Source organism: Pistacia vera, unplaced genomic scaffold (assembly GCF_008641045.1).
Source record: "Pistacia vera cultivar Batoury unplaced genomic scaffold, PisVer_v2 Contig1058, whole genome shotgun sequence".
Classification (NCBI taxonomy): Eukaryota; Viridiplantae; Streptophyta; class Magnoliopsida; order Sapindales; family Anacardiaceae; genus Pistacia; species Pistacia vera.
This window is the reverse complement of record NW_022195091.1, coordinates 178,160-193,311: the sequence shown is the minus strand read 5'-3', so window position 1 is coordinate 193,311 and position 15,152 is coordinate 178,160. Positions and strand designations below refer to the sequence as shown.

Sequence of the window (15,152 nt, the reverse complement as noted above, 5' to 3'; positions counted from 1 at the left end):
TGTATGATCAAAGTCATAAAAATTTATATTATAATATTTGAAAGCCAAAAATAAAAATATTAAAAGAAGGTTTTGCTCAAGGTTTACTTAACACATTTACTCAAAATTTTGTTTCTCATCGATTTATTCAAGTAGGAAAATATTGTGTTATTTATATTCTTTTCTCTCAAGTTCTTAATATTGTATCATTATTTTTTTTTAAGGTTTTGTGATTTAATGGCAGATCCACAGAGGCAGCGCCCCCCCTCCCCCCGCCGGGGACAAAAATCCTGGATCCGCTACTGGAGACAACAGTATGTCTGCATGTATAAAAACTCTGCTGTATTTTTTTGTTGCATAGATGAACTAATATACAAGTCCTTCTTCTCTCTTGTTTTCCAATCTTTTTCTCTCCCGTATAACTATCCTTACATGCTCAAATAACCAACAGAACTGACAGAAGCTGTGGACCTAATTAAGGATTCTTACTCACGAAAGCCTACACAGTTTTGACTTTTGAGACTAAATACATAGAATCTGCATAATGTTCTCCATCTTTTGCAGCCAAAAGAAGCAAGAATCGATCTACGCAGCTTTGTGTTTAAGTGTTGAATTGTGTCGACTACACTGGAGTTTCCCACTGTTTAGTAGTGACTTCAATTAGGAAACTTCAAGGGAATAAAAATAAAGGCAATTACCACTTTCATTACTTTTCGGTACAACCCACCTTTCCTTACGTCAACTTGTAATGAAGCAAGGTACCAAGGTCCAGGAGACAAAACAAAAAACTTCTCTCTCCCTTTGCCCAATCACTTAAGAAAAGTACTAAGAAAATTTATTCACAAGTAAAAGTTCTAGACAAGATATTCTTCTACATTAATCATTCAAATATGGGGGAGGGAGGCCATAGCTTCAGCAACAAACAAGAAGTACAACTACTTTTGTCAATTCTTCTGTGTTAGCTCTCTCAGTTTTATCCTAAGAAGGTATGATAACTTCCAACTCTTGTTAATTTTATTCCAAATGTCAAGAAAGGTTTAAAGGGATAATATTTTTCAAAACAAATGAATCAATTTATAAGATAAATGCTTAGATTATATATACTNGTCAATTACCATAATGCCCTCATTTTTATTGCATTCTCCATGAAATTCTATCTCTTTTCACTCCCCACAATTTCAACTAATTTTGAGTGAAAAGACCATTTTACCCTTAATGCAAGTTTAAGGCATTTTCTTCACATTTTCCTTAAAATAACCTTAGCAAAAATCAACTAAAGGCATAAGAACATAAATTAAAGTACGTACCTCCATGTGGGCGTTACAACTGGGCCTTGCCCAGGTCTAGGTAGTACACAATACCATCCTTGCTGCTAGTTTTGTCATTAAAATTAACTTTTGGCTAATTTTGACCGATAAATGACAAAATTTCCCCTAGAAGGTTGGATTTTTCAAAATTTCTTTTTAAGAGACCAAAAATAAGAAAATTATATTAAATTCGTAAAAATTCATGAAAAAAAAGAAAAAGAAATCATAAATTCAATTATTTGAATAATGTGAATTAAAGAAATTCGATGTGCCAGAGAAGCAAGTACAAAGGAGTGTAGATTACTATTAACATCTCTAAGGGAAACTTTCCTAAATCCCTTTTGTTTGGAGTATGCATATAATAATCCATAGAATTTTAAGATACTTGTGTGCAAAATGAATTTAGTGGCAATAATTTAAGGGTCAATATCACATGTTTAAAATTGGGTTTTGGAAAGAAATCGAGATATGTTTGAGATTGTTGGTGATGAAGTTTGTTTATAGTGAAAGAAAATTTAGAGAAATTAATTAAATTTTTGTATAAAAGTGAGAACTCGGTTTGGCTCGAGTTTCTCAATACTCGGCTTGGCTAGACTCGATTACACCCCTAGTTGGTTTTTTTGTTTTAAAAATATAAAATAACTTTTTGGTACTAAATTACTAAGAAATAATTATTTGATATCAAAGAAAAGAAAATCAAATTTATAGAATAATATGGATAATTTTGAAATTTCAACACTTCCTATTCTATCTTTAACATTAGTCCATTTAGGCCTAGGCCCAATGGCCCGTGATATCTATTAAGGCTCCAGAGCCCTACTTAAGCCCTAATACATCTACTTCCTATTCTATCTTTATCCTAATTCCCCCAAGATCCTGAATCTTATATGAATTAGGACTCCTATTCCTATAATGGCAAGTAAAGTCAAGGCCCTTCCTATTTATTGGATCTCTACCATTATGGACTCAGAGTCCTAATAGGATTCGAAGATCCCATGATCACTATATAAAGAGAGGTCCTACCTCTCATAAAGCATCCGATATTCAATACCACCTACTAGCTCCTAAGTTCTTGCTCCTAAGAACTATACACCTTCGTTGTAGCTATAGTCTCCGATCAAACTTTGGTAACCCTTCCTTCCTTTAACCCTCACTAAATAGCCTCTTTTAGCCTTGTTGACTTGAGCATCAGAGTTCCTACAGTAGACACCACATTGGTGTTTAACGTAAGCTTCGCGCTTATTTTCTTTATGTGTAGGTTCAATAGATCGTCAGTGGCCTCAACCTCACAGGATCAATCCTCTTCTGTAACCGTAGATTTTACCATCTACAGTTTGGTGCCCACCATGGGGCCTCTAACAATCAACTTTCCTTCGACAATCTGCTCTTCAAAGAATCACGTCATGGCTAAAACCACAGATAATGCATTAGCAGACCTCACAGCTAAGGTTGAGGCTCTCACTGCATTAATGCAGCAACACAGAGACAAGGGCACGACTAGACTTGGCAAAATAGGTTCGTACTCATGGGTCGACCTGTACCCGAGTAAATAATATAGGGTACCGGTCCTTAAGATTGGACCCATACCCAGCACAACCCATTTTGTAAACAGGTAGTCTATGTACACTCACGGGCACCCGTTTGAAATTTAAAAAAAAAAAAAAAAAACAAATGCCAAATCCATAAGTCTTCACATAATTGCATTACATTTTCACCTTCTCCAGTCTCCACCTTACAAACGCAACTCCATTTTCTCCACGTCTCCACTATCGTCGCTTCAGCACTTCTCTAGTCTCAATCCAAACAGAAAACCACTCTTTCAATCATCAACCTTTCAAATGGCTTACACGAAACAAACCGAAAGGAAGTTCATTGGAGGCAAGGCACCACGTAAGCAGCTAGCTACGAAGGCCACTCGGAAGTTAGCTTTGGTGGCGGGGGGAGTGAAGAAGCTGCACCGTTTCAGGTAGAGAACTATGGCCTTGAGAGAGATCAGAAAGTACCAGAAGAGCGTGGAGCTTTTGATTCGAAAGCTTTTGCTTCAAAGAGTAGTAAATTAAATCGCTCAAGATTTTAAAACTGATTTGAGGTTCCAAAGCAACATCGTTAAGGCTCTAATTTTCCATCAAGTTTGCTTGCTAGAATATGGTGCAATTTCCTATAGCATGCACTTGCCTTTCTTGTCTCTGGTTGGGGTCTGCAGGTTTTTATTGTGCTAGATAAAAAGGATGTTAGTGTATGCCCTAGAAACCATTCGTGTTGTTGGTTTCAGAGCATTTTATCTTGTGTCAATATATTATAAATAATAGAAGAAAGAGTTCTTCAATTCATATATATAAATTGCTTCCTTTATTATGTCATGCTTTTAAAATAAAGTATGTATAGGAATTGTCTAGATAATTCATTTAATCAGTAAATGGATTTATAAAAAGGTTCCCTACGGAAGCAATATTATTTGGTCAACTATATTGCATAGTAGGCATACTAGATGCTTCTGAAAGATATTATGAGTTGATATAAGTATGGATGACGATGATAGTCATGTCACTGCGGCATTAGTATGATTAGTGGTTGGTGAACTATTTTTTTAACATGACTGAATAACGACAAATCACTTAGAAAAGCATGTAGTCAATGATTTATTATTTAGTTATATCCATGCATGATGTAGTCCTTTGACCTGAGACATTAAGGTCTGATCCGATACAGATGTATATGATTCATATGGTGTATAAGTACGAGAGTAATCATGTTTCATATGATAAAGCCTATTTGGTCATGCGTTGTTCATATGCAAAAACGAACGATGGTCAAGACATGATCCATTGACTCGAAAATATAAGATTAGGAGTACCGCTGACTCCATCTGGATCCGGGTTCTTAGACGAACATCGATAAATGTCGAAAACAAAAACCTCTGGCCAGAGCATATCATTAGTCACATGAAAGTAAGTTCGTGATGACAAGTTCTAGACATATTGATCGACGATTCGGTAGAAGATTGAGTTTAGGATTTTTACATTCCATGAATCTGTACTCAATAGGATATATCAATGGAGGGACTTTACTTGCATGGTAAATATGATTTGAAAAAGGGTTTGATGAAGTATTTCTTCATCGTCGTTTAGGTATTATGGCACATTGCTAGATGTTTACCATAGTCATTGGGCCTCCAGACAGGTTTTCGGATTCATCTGGAATCAGCTCACGGCTAATCTGTGGTGGACCTACATGGTCACACCAATAGCCTTGTGAAGTTAGAGAAGTATAAGAGAGATAAATGATTATTTGAAGAGGGTTAGCACCTTCCGAGGGTAATGACAAAATTTCTATGGTAATTGTTACATAGAAAATTATTCATGACATTTTAAAGGTTAAAATGGTCAAGCAATAATTAACTAGATTTAATTAAGATATCTTAAAGTGTTAAGATAAAAGATATGGACTAAAAATAACCTTTTAAGAGTTAAAGGGTTAAAAGGTAAACTTATTGGTTAATGTAAACTAGTGTAGTTTACAGGGGCCCTTGAATAATATTGATTATTCAAAGGTCAAATTACTAAATTCTTGGGCTGTTTTTAAAATAAGATTTTATTAGGGCATGCAAGTGAAAAGAGGTAATGAATATTGACCCATGTATATATAAATGCAAAAGTTGCCTTTTAGGTTAAGAAGTTCATATTTCACTCAAAGAAAAATCTCAGGCTCTCTCTCTTAGGTTCAACCTCTTCCTCTTTCTCTCAAGATGGTGTTAAAGTGTGGAGGATTCATACTTTAGAATCTTGGCTTCATCAAACCTAAGCTTTAGGAGAAGGTATAATGTTTATTTATACTTTATTTGCGGTGTTTTGAATCCTTTGATCTACAACTCTACATGCATTTCTTGTTTACATGTTTGCCATCAATTTTTCTGCCACCTCTTTATGGTTCTTTAAAAGGATAGCAGAAGAAATTGCCTCTTTCGGTCCTTGTTGGGTAGTGCAGATTTTTGTTGAGTACATTTTTGTGGGCAATAGAGCTGTCTAGTTATGCATCTGTTGGTTTATGCTAGCCATTTATAGGGTTTGTGTGTTGTTTGTTTTTGCTACATTCTAAGGATCTTTTTCTTCTCCTTTTGATTGCTTAGTTGCTGGGCTCTAAGGATGATTTGACAAATGGATCTATTGATTTGGTCTTAAAAATGGGTTTTTGGTAGGATTAATTTGTGTTGCTTTATTTGAAAATGGGTTGTTTACTTTGTATTGTTTTTTTGTCGAAGAATTGGTTGTATTGATTTCAAGTTTTTTGTATAGTGATGGATTGGTGTTCTTGGCTGCTTTAATCATTTTGATTTGAATTCATTTAGATGTGAGAAATTTACTTTTACTAAGTTTGGATTTACTTTATTAATACTTGGAAGATGAAAAGTGAAAGAGAGAGAAACTTTTTGTTTTCAATTGAGATTCTAAGAACAAAAATGAGTGAATTTAATTGAATTTGGAAGGGTTGATTGTGGGGATGTAACTGTAAAATATTAAAACTATAGAAATTATAGGGGTGTAATTGCAAGACTTAAAAACTAGAATGAATAGTATAGGTACTCACGGGTCTACTCGTACCCGTATAAGGTAGGGTACGGGTCCAATATTTTAGGCCCAATTAGATCGACCCACTTTGGGCCTGTACCCATGAGATCCATACCCGTTTTGCCAGGTCTAGTCATGGCGCTAGAAGCCAAGAATGCCAACATCTAGGATGAGATACGAGAAAAGGTGACTTAGTTTTACTCTCTCGATTTCCCATTCAACCAGGCACCAGAGAACTGCTTTCGCATCCCAGTGAACTCTATGCAACCTCTAATCCCCAAGCCCCAAACCCTCGACTTTAGACATTAGTCTTCTAAGCTCCAGTCATCTTTAATGGATGGCTCGACTCCAACCACAATAAACACATCTGACCTGTCCATGCAAACACGACCTCTCTCGGCTGGCCCATCACTCACCCTTGATCCAATCACTCAAATTATCTCTAACTAGTAGCTATAAACATCTGCCACCATCAGACTCAATCTGTGTGAATGTGAGTGACATGCCCTACCACTTAGCTCTACTCGGCTCGACTCATGCTCATGGGTTGAGTGGACACCTTTACACCCAAAAAGCACCACTCAGCTCCACTCATCCTCATGGGTCGATTGACCCCCAAACTATCCCCCTACCATCCATACTGGTCGAAGCACACGAACGGTTACACATGGTTCCACTCTTTTTGAAGGGATGAGTGGAGACCCCAAATCCGAAGTAACTCTCCATAAATGCCATAACCTCTATACCTCACCTCTTGACTTGGCTTATCCTAACATGCCGAGTTGTCAACAACTTCACCACCACATTATAGATGTGGACATGCTATCAACCGCATCGCCTCTTGAGCAAGTATTGGCTAAGAAGCTAGCTGACATGGAAGCCATGCTAAGGTGCATACTGCTAAGTATCAATAATAGCACTTTGTCGCCCTCTTTGAATTCCTTGTTCACGATATGTTTGTCATGCCACTACTTAGTCTTTTCTTTGTAGATTCTGGCATTCTCATATGCATTACTGTGAAACTCTTCCATTTCATTGAGTTGCAGTAATCGTTTTACTCTTGCAGCTTGTATATCAAAGTTCAGAAACTTCACTGCCCAATATGACCTGTGTTCTAACTCTACTGGCAAGTGACAAGCTTTCCCATAAACCATCCTATAGGGCAACATTCCTATTGGTGTTTTGAATGCCGTCCTATATGCTCATAATGCATCATCAAGCTTGGTTGCCCAATCCTTTCGAGAGGTGCTTATTGTCTTTTCCAAGATTCGTTTCAGCTCCCTATTGGATACTTCTACTTGGCCACTGGTTTGAGGGTGATATAGAGTAGCAACTCGATGTGTAACCCCATACTTGCTTAACAATGTTGCGAATTGGCGATTGCAAAAGTGAGAACCACCATCACTGATAATGGCCCTTGGGGTGACAAACCTTGAAAAGATATTCTTCTTCACAAACTTGATAACTACGCAAGCATTGTTTGTTGGCAACGTAGCAGCTTCCACCCACTTCGAAACATAATCTACAACAACCAAAATAAAACGGTTAGAAAACGAGAAAGGAAAAGGTCCCATAAAATCTATTCCCCACACATCAAACAATTCTACTTCTAGGATATTATTTAAAGGCAAGGCATTTCTCCTAGATATGTTCCCAACCCGTTGACACTCATCACAACTCATAACAAAATGAAAAGCATCTTTAAAAAGAGTTAGCCAAAAAAGTCCTAATTGAAGAACTTTAGCGGCGGTCTTTGTCAAACCAAAATGACCACCAACTTCCATTGAATGACAATGATGAAGAATATCCGTCATCTCTTCTTCTGCCACACATCTTCTTATCATTTGATCGGCACAATGCTTGTACAAAAATGGATCCTCCCAAAAGTAGTACTTTAAATCTGCAAAAAATTTCTTTCGTCTTTGGGAGTTCATTCCAAGTGGCAATACTTTCTGTGCCAAATAGTTAGCAATATCTACAAACCACAACCGTTCTTGAATGGCAAACAATTTCTCATCTGGGAAGTATTCGTTGATTGGCTTTTCTTCCTCTCGAACTTCTTCATTGGACTCTAATCAGGATAAATGGTCAGCCACTTGATTTTTTGTTCCTTTCTTGTCCTTAATCTCGAAGTCAAATTCCTGTAACAGCAATACCTATCGCAATAATCTTAGCTTGGAATCCCGTTTTGCTAGGAGGTACTTCAATGCAGCATGGTCAGTATACAAAATAACCTTGGTACCTCGCAAATAAGAACGAAATTTATCAATAGAGAATACTACTGCTAAAAATTCTTTTTTAGTAGTAGCATAATTTAACTATGGTCCTGTTAAAGTCTTGCTGGCATAATAAATCATATGCAAAACCTTACCTTTTCGCTATCCTAAAATAACCCTTAAAGCGTAGTCACTTGCATCACACATGAGTTCAAAAGGTATTTCCCAATTGGGCGCAAAAATAATAGGAGCAGAAATTAATTTTGCTTTTAAACACTTAAATGCATCTAAACACTCTTGACTAAAATTAAAAGGAACATCCTTAGCTAATAAATCACAGAGAGGTTTAGAGATTTTGAAGAAGTCCTGTATGAATCTCCTATAAAAACCCGCATGCCCAAGGAAACTTCTAACAACCTTCACTAAGTTTGGAGGTGGTAGTTTCTCAATAACTTCAGTCTTTGCTTGATCCACCTCAATTCCATTCGCGGATATCCGATGACCTAACACAATCCCATCTCATGCCATGAAATGGTATTTTTGCCAATTTAGCACCAAGTTAGTGTCAACACATCTCTACAAAACATTAGATAAGTTAGTTAAACAATCATAAAAGGAATCTCCAAAAACAGAAAAATCGTCCATGAAAACTTAAATGGACTTCTCAACCATATCAAAGAATATTGAGATCATGCAACATTGAAAAGTTGCAGGAGCGTTGCATAAGCCAAAAGACATTCTTCGATAGGCGATTGTTTCGTATGGGCACGTGAAAGTCGTTTTCTCTCGATCTTCTGGCGCTATAGCAATTTGATTGTAGCCTGAATATCCGTCTAGGAAATAATAGAACTCATGGCCAGCTAACCTTTCCAACATTTGATCAATGAATGGCAATGAAAAATAGTCCTTACGAGTCGCGGAATTCAGTTTGCGATAGTCAATACATACTCTCCATCCCATGACTATTCGTGTTGGAATCAGCTCGTTGTTATCATTACGGACCATTGTCATTCCTCCCTTCTTTGGTACTACTTGGACTGGACGTACCCATGCACTATCTGAAATTGGATATATAATTCCTGCATCTAAGAGCTTTAACACCTCCTTCTTAACCACTTCTTGCATTGATGGATTCAATCTTCTTTATGGTTGGACGGGTAGGCTTATAACTTTCCTCCATTTGGATCTTGTGCGTGCAAATTGAAGGAATGATACCTTTTATATCCGCAACTGTCCATCCAATGGCCTTCTTATATTTTCTCAATATGCGCATGGTAGCGTGCCAAATGCTCCAAATTAATAACCTTTCTAACCTAACTACTGAATTGTATATAGGGTAAGCAAGGGTCGATCCCACGGGGAATGATTCGATTAATTTCTATATTCTAAAACAATGAAAACAACAGAAAAATAAAATAAAACCCTAAACAGTAAACATGACAACAGTAATGAAAAAGGGTTGTAGTCAAGGCAAACTAAAGTAAAACAAAGAAATCTCTAATGGTAGAAAATATTAGATTAAAAACACCAGTTCTCAGTTCAAGATCCACCTAAACATGCATTGGACATACTAACTGTAACATTATTCTGTCTCGTTATTACGAAATTACTGACCCTAGGAAACAACAAGCTCTGTTACCCGAATTTTCCCTTAATTATCACTACTGAAATAAGCTTTTCAGTTAGATCCTAAACCTTGAACAACCTAGAATAAGCTCTGTAAGTTTAATTCAATGGCAGCCTTAAGAATTAGGAAAATAGATCAATCCAAGAAACAATCACGTAAGTTCGGATTATTTAACTTAGGTTATGTTATTCAAGGTGACAGACTAAAAACTTATCCATAATCATCTATCACCATCTGTTACTCATTGAATAGAAATTGGACAATTACATATCACAATTCCTAATTCTAATAGATAAAATTTCGATTAAACAATTTAGCAGGCCATTACTAAATCACTCAAACAAAAAATTATAAACAATTAAAACAGAATAACATAAACAATTCCAATAAAAACGAGATTGAGAACAATGTTACTGAAGTTAAGTTACACCAATGACATGAATTCAGGCTTCAAAATCCCATTGAACTGAAGAAGAAAGATCAGCCTCACATCTTGACGTAGAAAGTAAAAGAAAACTGAAAAAAAAAACTAAAAATTACTGCTGTTCTCTTCCCCCCTCTGTAACCTAACAATTCATAAATAAATAACATGTGTTTTCCTTTATTCTACCCAGGAATCATGGAAATTACTTTCCTAGATCTTTCCTAAAAGATAGACTTCCAAAATTGTCAAAATCTTATCAGATATGGAAAACAGAATTCGTCTCCAGCTTGCACCAGGATTCTCACAACGTAAAAATCTTTTATGGGCTTAATCCCTTCATAAAAATTTTAGTTCCAGATGTGTAGATGAATCTGGGCTTTTGAATCACCTGATTTCGATATTGGAAACTCCAGTTAGGCCCATTCGAAGACTCAACACTCAGCTAGGAATCCTTCTACGAGTAGGATTCCAGGTCTGGTTTTGCAATAACTAATGAGGACCCAAACGAACTTGGATTCTCACCCATAATACCTTACTAGAAAGCTTGATTCGTCTAATTTATGTTTTCTGAAGAACACTTTTGCAATCGAGAAATTTAACTACTTGAAAAACCTAAAAAATGCAGCACTGGTCAGAATAACAAAAAATCTGGAATTTCCTAATCTTTTCTCATTTATTTCATAAAGTCTATCTAAATATGCCAAACCTACAAAATAAACTCTAATCAACTCAACTAGGCATAAAACATAATGAAAAACATAATACGGAAGGAATAAAATGTTAGTAAACGGTCCCGTATACGCAGCGGAAACGAAAAATAAAATGACAGGATCGTTTACATGAGCCAAGATCAAGGGTATGATTTTAACAATTTATATTAAATAAAATCTGCATAAATATTCAACATGAGTTAAGAGAAACAAACGCACGTTGAAGGCTCCTCCAAATTTGTCGACGAACGTTTTGCTACCGATCCAAGTGTAGGATCGAACCTGCGTAGTCCACACGAAGACAATCTTAAAAGAACCAAAGAGGGATTTGCTAGATCCTCTTTGGCTTCAAGATTAAGAAGAAGTCAAAATCAATTGAATTGATTTTAGGCAATGGTGTTACTGCCGTGGGAGAGGCAAAGATTGGGGCTGCTGTGTGTATATTGGTTTTACAAAGAAAAACTCACTCATTAAAAATCACACACATTTTTCCTTTTATATTTAAAAACAATTTGCCCTAATCCCATACGGAATAGGCTTGGGCTCCAACCCAAACGCCCCATGTTGCCAAACACTCCCAATTTGATTTATTTTAATTTCCATCATTATCTCAATTAAAATCAATTAATATATATATTTAAATATATATTAACATTTAACAATAATGATAATATATTTAAATATGTGCGAACACACATTTAAACGTAATTTCACTTATTTAATTTTTCTAACAAATTAAATAAAGGCTACGACCTCAGCAAATTTAATTGCACTGTGAAATTACCAAAATACCCTTTCGCCTTAAAAGACGAAAACGCCCTTCTTTCTTCTTGGATCTTAAATTATCTTCTATGTGTGTGACCCATAGGCTCCTCATCATATCGGCAGTGTATAGTATCGCGATTAACACCAATTAATCGTCTCACTAATACACAGACCAAGATTGGCCCCTAGCAAGGCATCATGGCCACCCGATAGATTCGGATTCAGCAAAGTAGCTACCTGTCAACGATATGGTTACCGTGCAATTCGATCCTTTCATCATACGTTATCTCGACGAGACGAAGGCATAGAAATAGTGTCAACCTTCGGTTACTCTCGATATTATTTATTCAGTTTCTGGACCAATGACCCGTATTATAAACTGGATAGAGCAACAACTCAATCCCACTGTGGCCACAGTTTTAGTGTCATTGCCATATACTGAATTGCGCCGTGAGATAACTTTCTCCCGTACCCGGGAGTGATAAATCCTCTGTCAATCCACCATAGTCTTGATACACTCCTTGATGCAGCCAATCACCACCGTATTGACAGCTCTGAAAAGAACTGCGTTAGGCTAGTGTCAAACTACACCAATCGGTGCACAAGGCGCTCCGGTGATCTCAAGTCTAAGGATCACATGCACCACCATTCGTTAGAGGATTTGTTCCATAGACACTGGGGTTACCATCCATATGGAATCCTCTGGTGGGTCAGTCCAGTGAACTTGCTGTGGTGTAATCGCCTACAACAAACACCCATGTGTTGCACCAGGTTGTCACCAAACAACCTTGACAAGTGAGATCAGTCACTGCCTTTCGACAGGGTCGTTCAACACTATGATAGCCTTACCGTATTATCTGTGCCCTTAGTTCAGAATAATACTGGGGCTACGGACGTTTCTAGAATGGCCACCATATGTGCTCATAGGGTTCTCACTATCAAGATTTGAAACACTTGATACCCTCGTCACGGCTCTACCATTCTAAGGACATATATCAATACATATTGCAATAATAATGGTTTACGCGATATAGAATAAAAAGCCTTTTATTGATTAATGAACATTATTACAAAGAGTCAATTCTACAATAATTGATTGGCTCTAGGGCATCTACTCTAACATAAAAATATATAAATTACACTCTTATCAGCGCAGCAACTTTTCTTCCTCTACAACACTTAAAGAAGCATTAATAATGACTGGAAAAAATTTACCCTCTTCTAAAAATGCATACCTTAAATGAGATGGTAGTTGCTTGAGCTCAAGTGTAGGGGCCTTTGTGATTTGTGAAGTTGACTGAGACACCACGGCTCCAATTTCTCTTATCAAATTAGCTTCAAGACGAACCAAGGGTGGTAGAGCATTTAAGTATCTTAAACACTCCCTTATCTCTTCACTATCAACTCCATCCTCCTAATCTCTAGAATTCATCAAACGATTCTCTAAAGGAAAAATGGGGTGGCTCTCTTCAAAATTTTGCTCAACTATGGTGTCGAGAACATCAATCTTAAAATATGAGTCTAATTCAAATGGACGCTTCATAGATTCAAAAACATCAAATTCTACTTGCTTATCTTCTACCCTTAAGATTAATTTCCCTTGGTGAACATCTATCAATATTCTACCCGTGGCTAGAAATGGTCATCCTAAAATTAAAGGTATTTCCCTATCTTCCTCCATGTCTAACACTATGAAATCTACTGGGAAAATTAGTTTGTCTACCTTAATCAAGACGTCTTCTACTACCCCCCTAGGATATGTTATCGATCGATCAGCTAATTGGAGAGACACGGTGGTTGGCTTCACTTCTCCTAGTCCAAGCTTCCTGTAAATGGAAAACGACATTAAATTTATACTTGCCCCTAAATCACATAAAACTTTATTAAAATAACAACTACCAATAATACAAGGGATAGTAAAACTCCCTGGATCTCATAGTTTAGGTGGTAGTTTCTTTTGAATCAATGCATTGCATTCCTCCGTTAACATAACTTTCTCGTGTTCCTCGAATTTTCTCCTGTGTGTGAGGATCTCCTTAAAAAACTTCGCATATTTCGGCATCTGTTCTAGCATATCTACAAAAGGGATATTAATATGTAAACTTCGAAGCATGTCAATAAACTTACCGAATTGCTTATCAAGCTTCTGATTCTTCAACCATTATGGGTATGGAAGGGTTGCATGGCTTGATGGAATTTTCTGCTCAGATGCACGCTTGCCGCGACGATGAGTTGAAAATTCTGACAAATTGTGAGTAGGATCACGCTCGCCGCGGCCACCAGTATCATCGCCGTAGTGATCGTCCTTCTTGCTGATGTTTTTCTCCATATTTTCATGATCACTACGGTGATGAATTTCATCGCCACGGCGATCAGTCTTCTGCTCTTCCTTCAAGTCTTGTTCTTGCCTCTGTTTTTCGCCCTTTGAATTTTCTAGAATTCGTCCACTCCTCAAGGTGATTGCATGCGCTTGTTCCTTTGGATTCTTCTCTGTATTGCTCAGCAAAACTCCTTGAACTCTTCCCGCTAATATGTTGTGAATTTGCCCAGTTTGAGTCTCAAGGTTCCTAATAAAGGCTGATTGATTTTGGACAAGGACGTTAGTCTTCTCAAACCTTTTGCTTGTCTCTTCAATGAACTTGGTCAGCACATTCTCTAAATTAGATTTTGGCTCTTGAGTTTGAAAAATAGGAGATTGTTTTTGCTCATTGTTGTTTCTCCATGAGAAGTTCGGGTGTTTTCTCCATGTTGGATTGTATGTGTTGGAATATGGATTCCCTTGCCCCCTTTGGAAATTATTGATGTAATTAGCTTGTTCAGGCTGAGGAAATAGGTTCCCTTTTTGACAATCCTTGGATGAATGATTTCCTGCACAAAGGTCACATGTTAGAGAAGAAGATTCAATTGCATTTATTTTTAATACATTACCTAATTACTTCTGGATGTTTGAAAGTTAAGCAGCCAATGCAGTGTAACTATCAACTTCGTGCATTCTTGCTGATTTCCTTGTTAAAGTTCTCTCTGAAGTCCTCATATAGTTATTGTTCACCATTACCTCAATCAGATTGTATGCTTCCTCTTGTGTTTTATTGTTCAAGGCTCCCTCACTTGCTGCATCAATCATAGCTTGAATAGTTGGTAGCAACCCTTGGTAGAACGTTTGCACTTGCGACCAGATTGGTAAACCATGGTGAGGGCACCTCCGTAAGAGATCCTTATACCTTTCCCATGCTTCATACAATGACTCTGAATCTTGTTGGTAAAAGTTGGTAATCTCACTCCTTAGCTTGGCAGGTGGAAAATATTTAGTGAGGAATGCTTGAGCTAACTCGTTCCATGTTGTGATGCTCCCAGATGGCAGAGAAATCAACCAAGCCTTAGCTTTATCCCAAAGAGAGAATGGGAAAAGCCTTAGCCTAATTGTGTGGTTGGATACTCCATTATGCCTAAATGTGTTGCATAACTCTAGAAAATTTGTGATATGCAAGTTTGGATCATCATTAGGTAACCCCACAAATTTGACCGACTGCTAAATCATTTGAATAATTGCTGGCTTGAT

At 37.0% G+C, this 15,152-nt stretch overlaps 1 non-coding gene across 1 annotated transcript; it reads left to right on the top strand.

Annotated features, from left to right (window-relative positions):
- Nucleotides 1-14,775: 14,775 nt before the first annotated feature.
- Nucleotides 14,776-14,882, top strand: LOC116129227. Its single transcript, XR_004127879.1, has one exon. It is a non-coding gene; the product is annotated as a small nucleolar RNA R71 (small nucleolar RNA).
- The last annotated feature ends 270 nt before the right edge of the window (nt 14,883-15,152 follow it).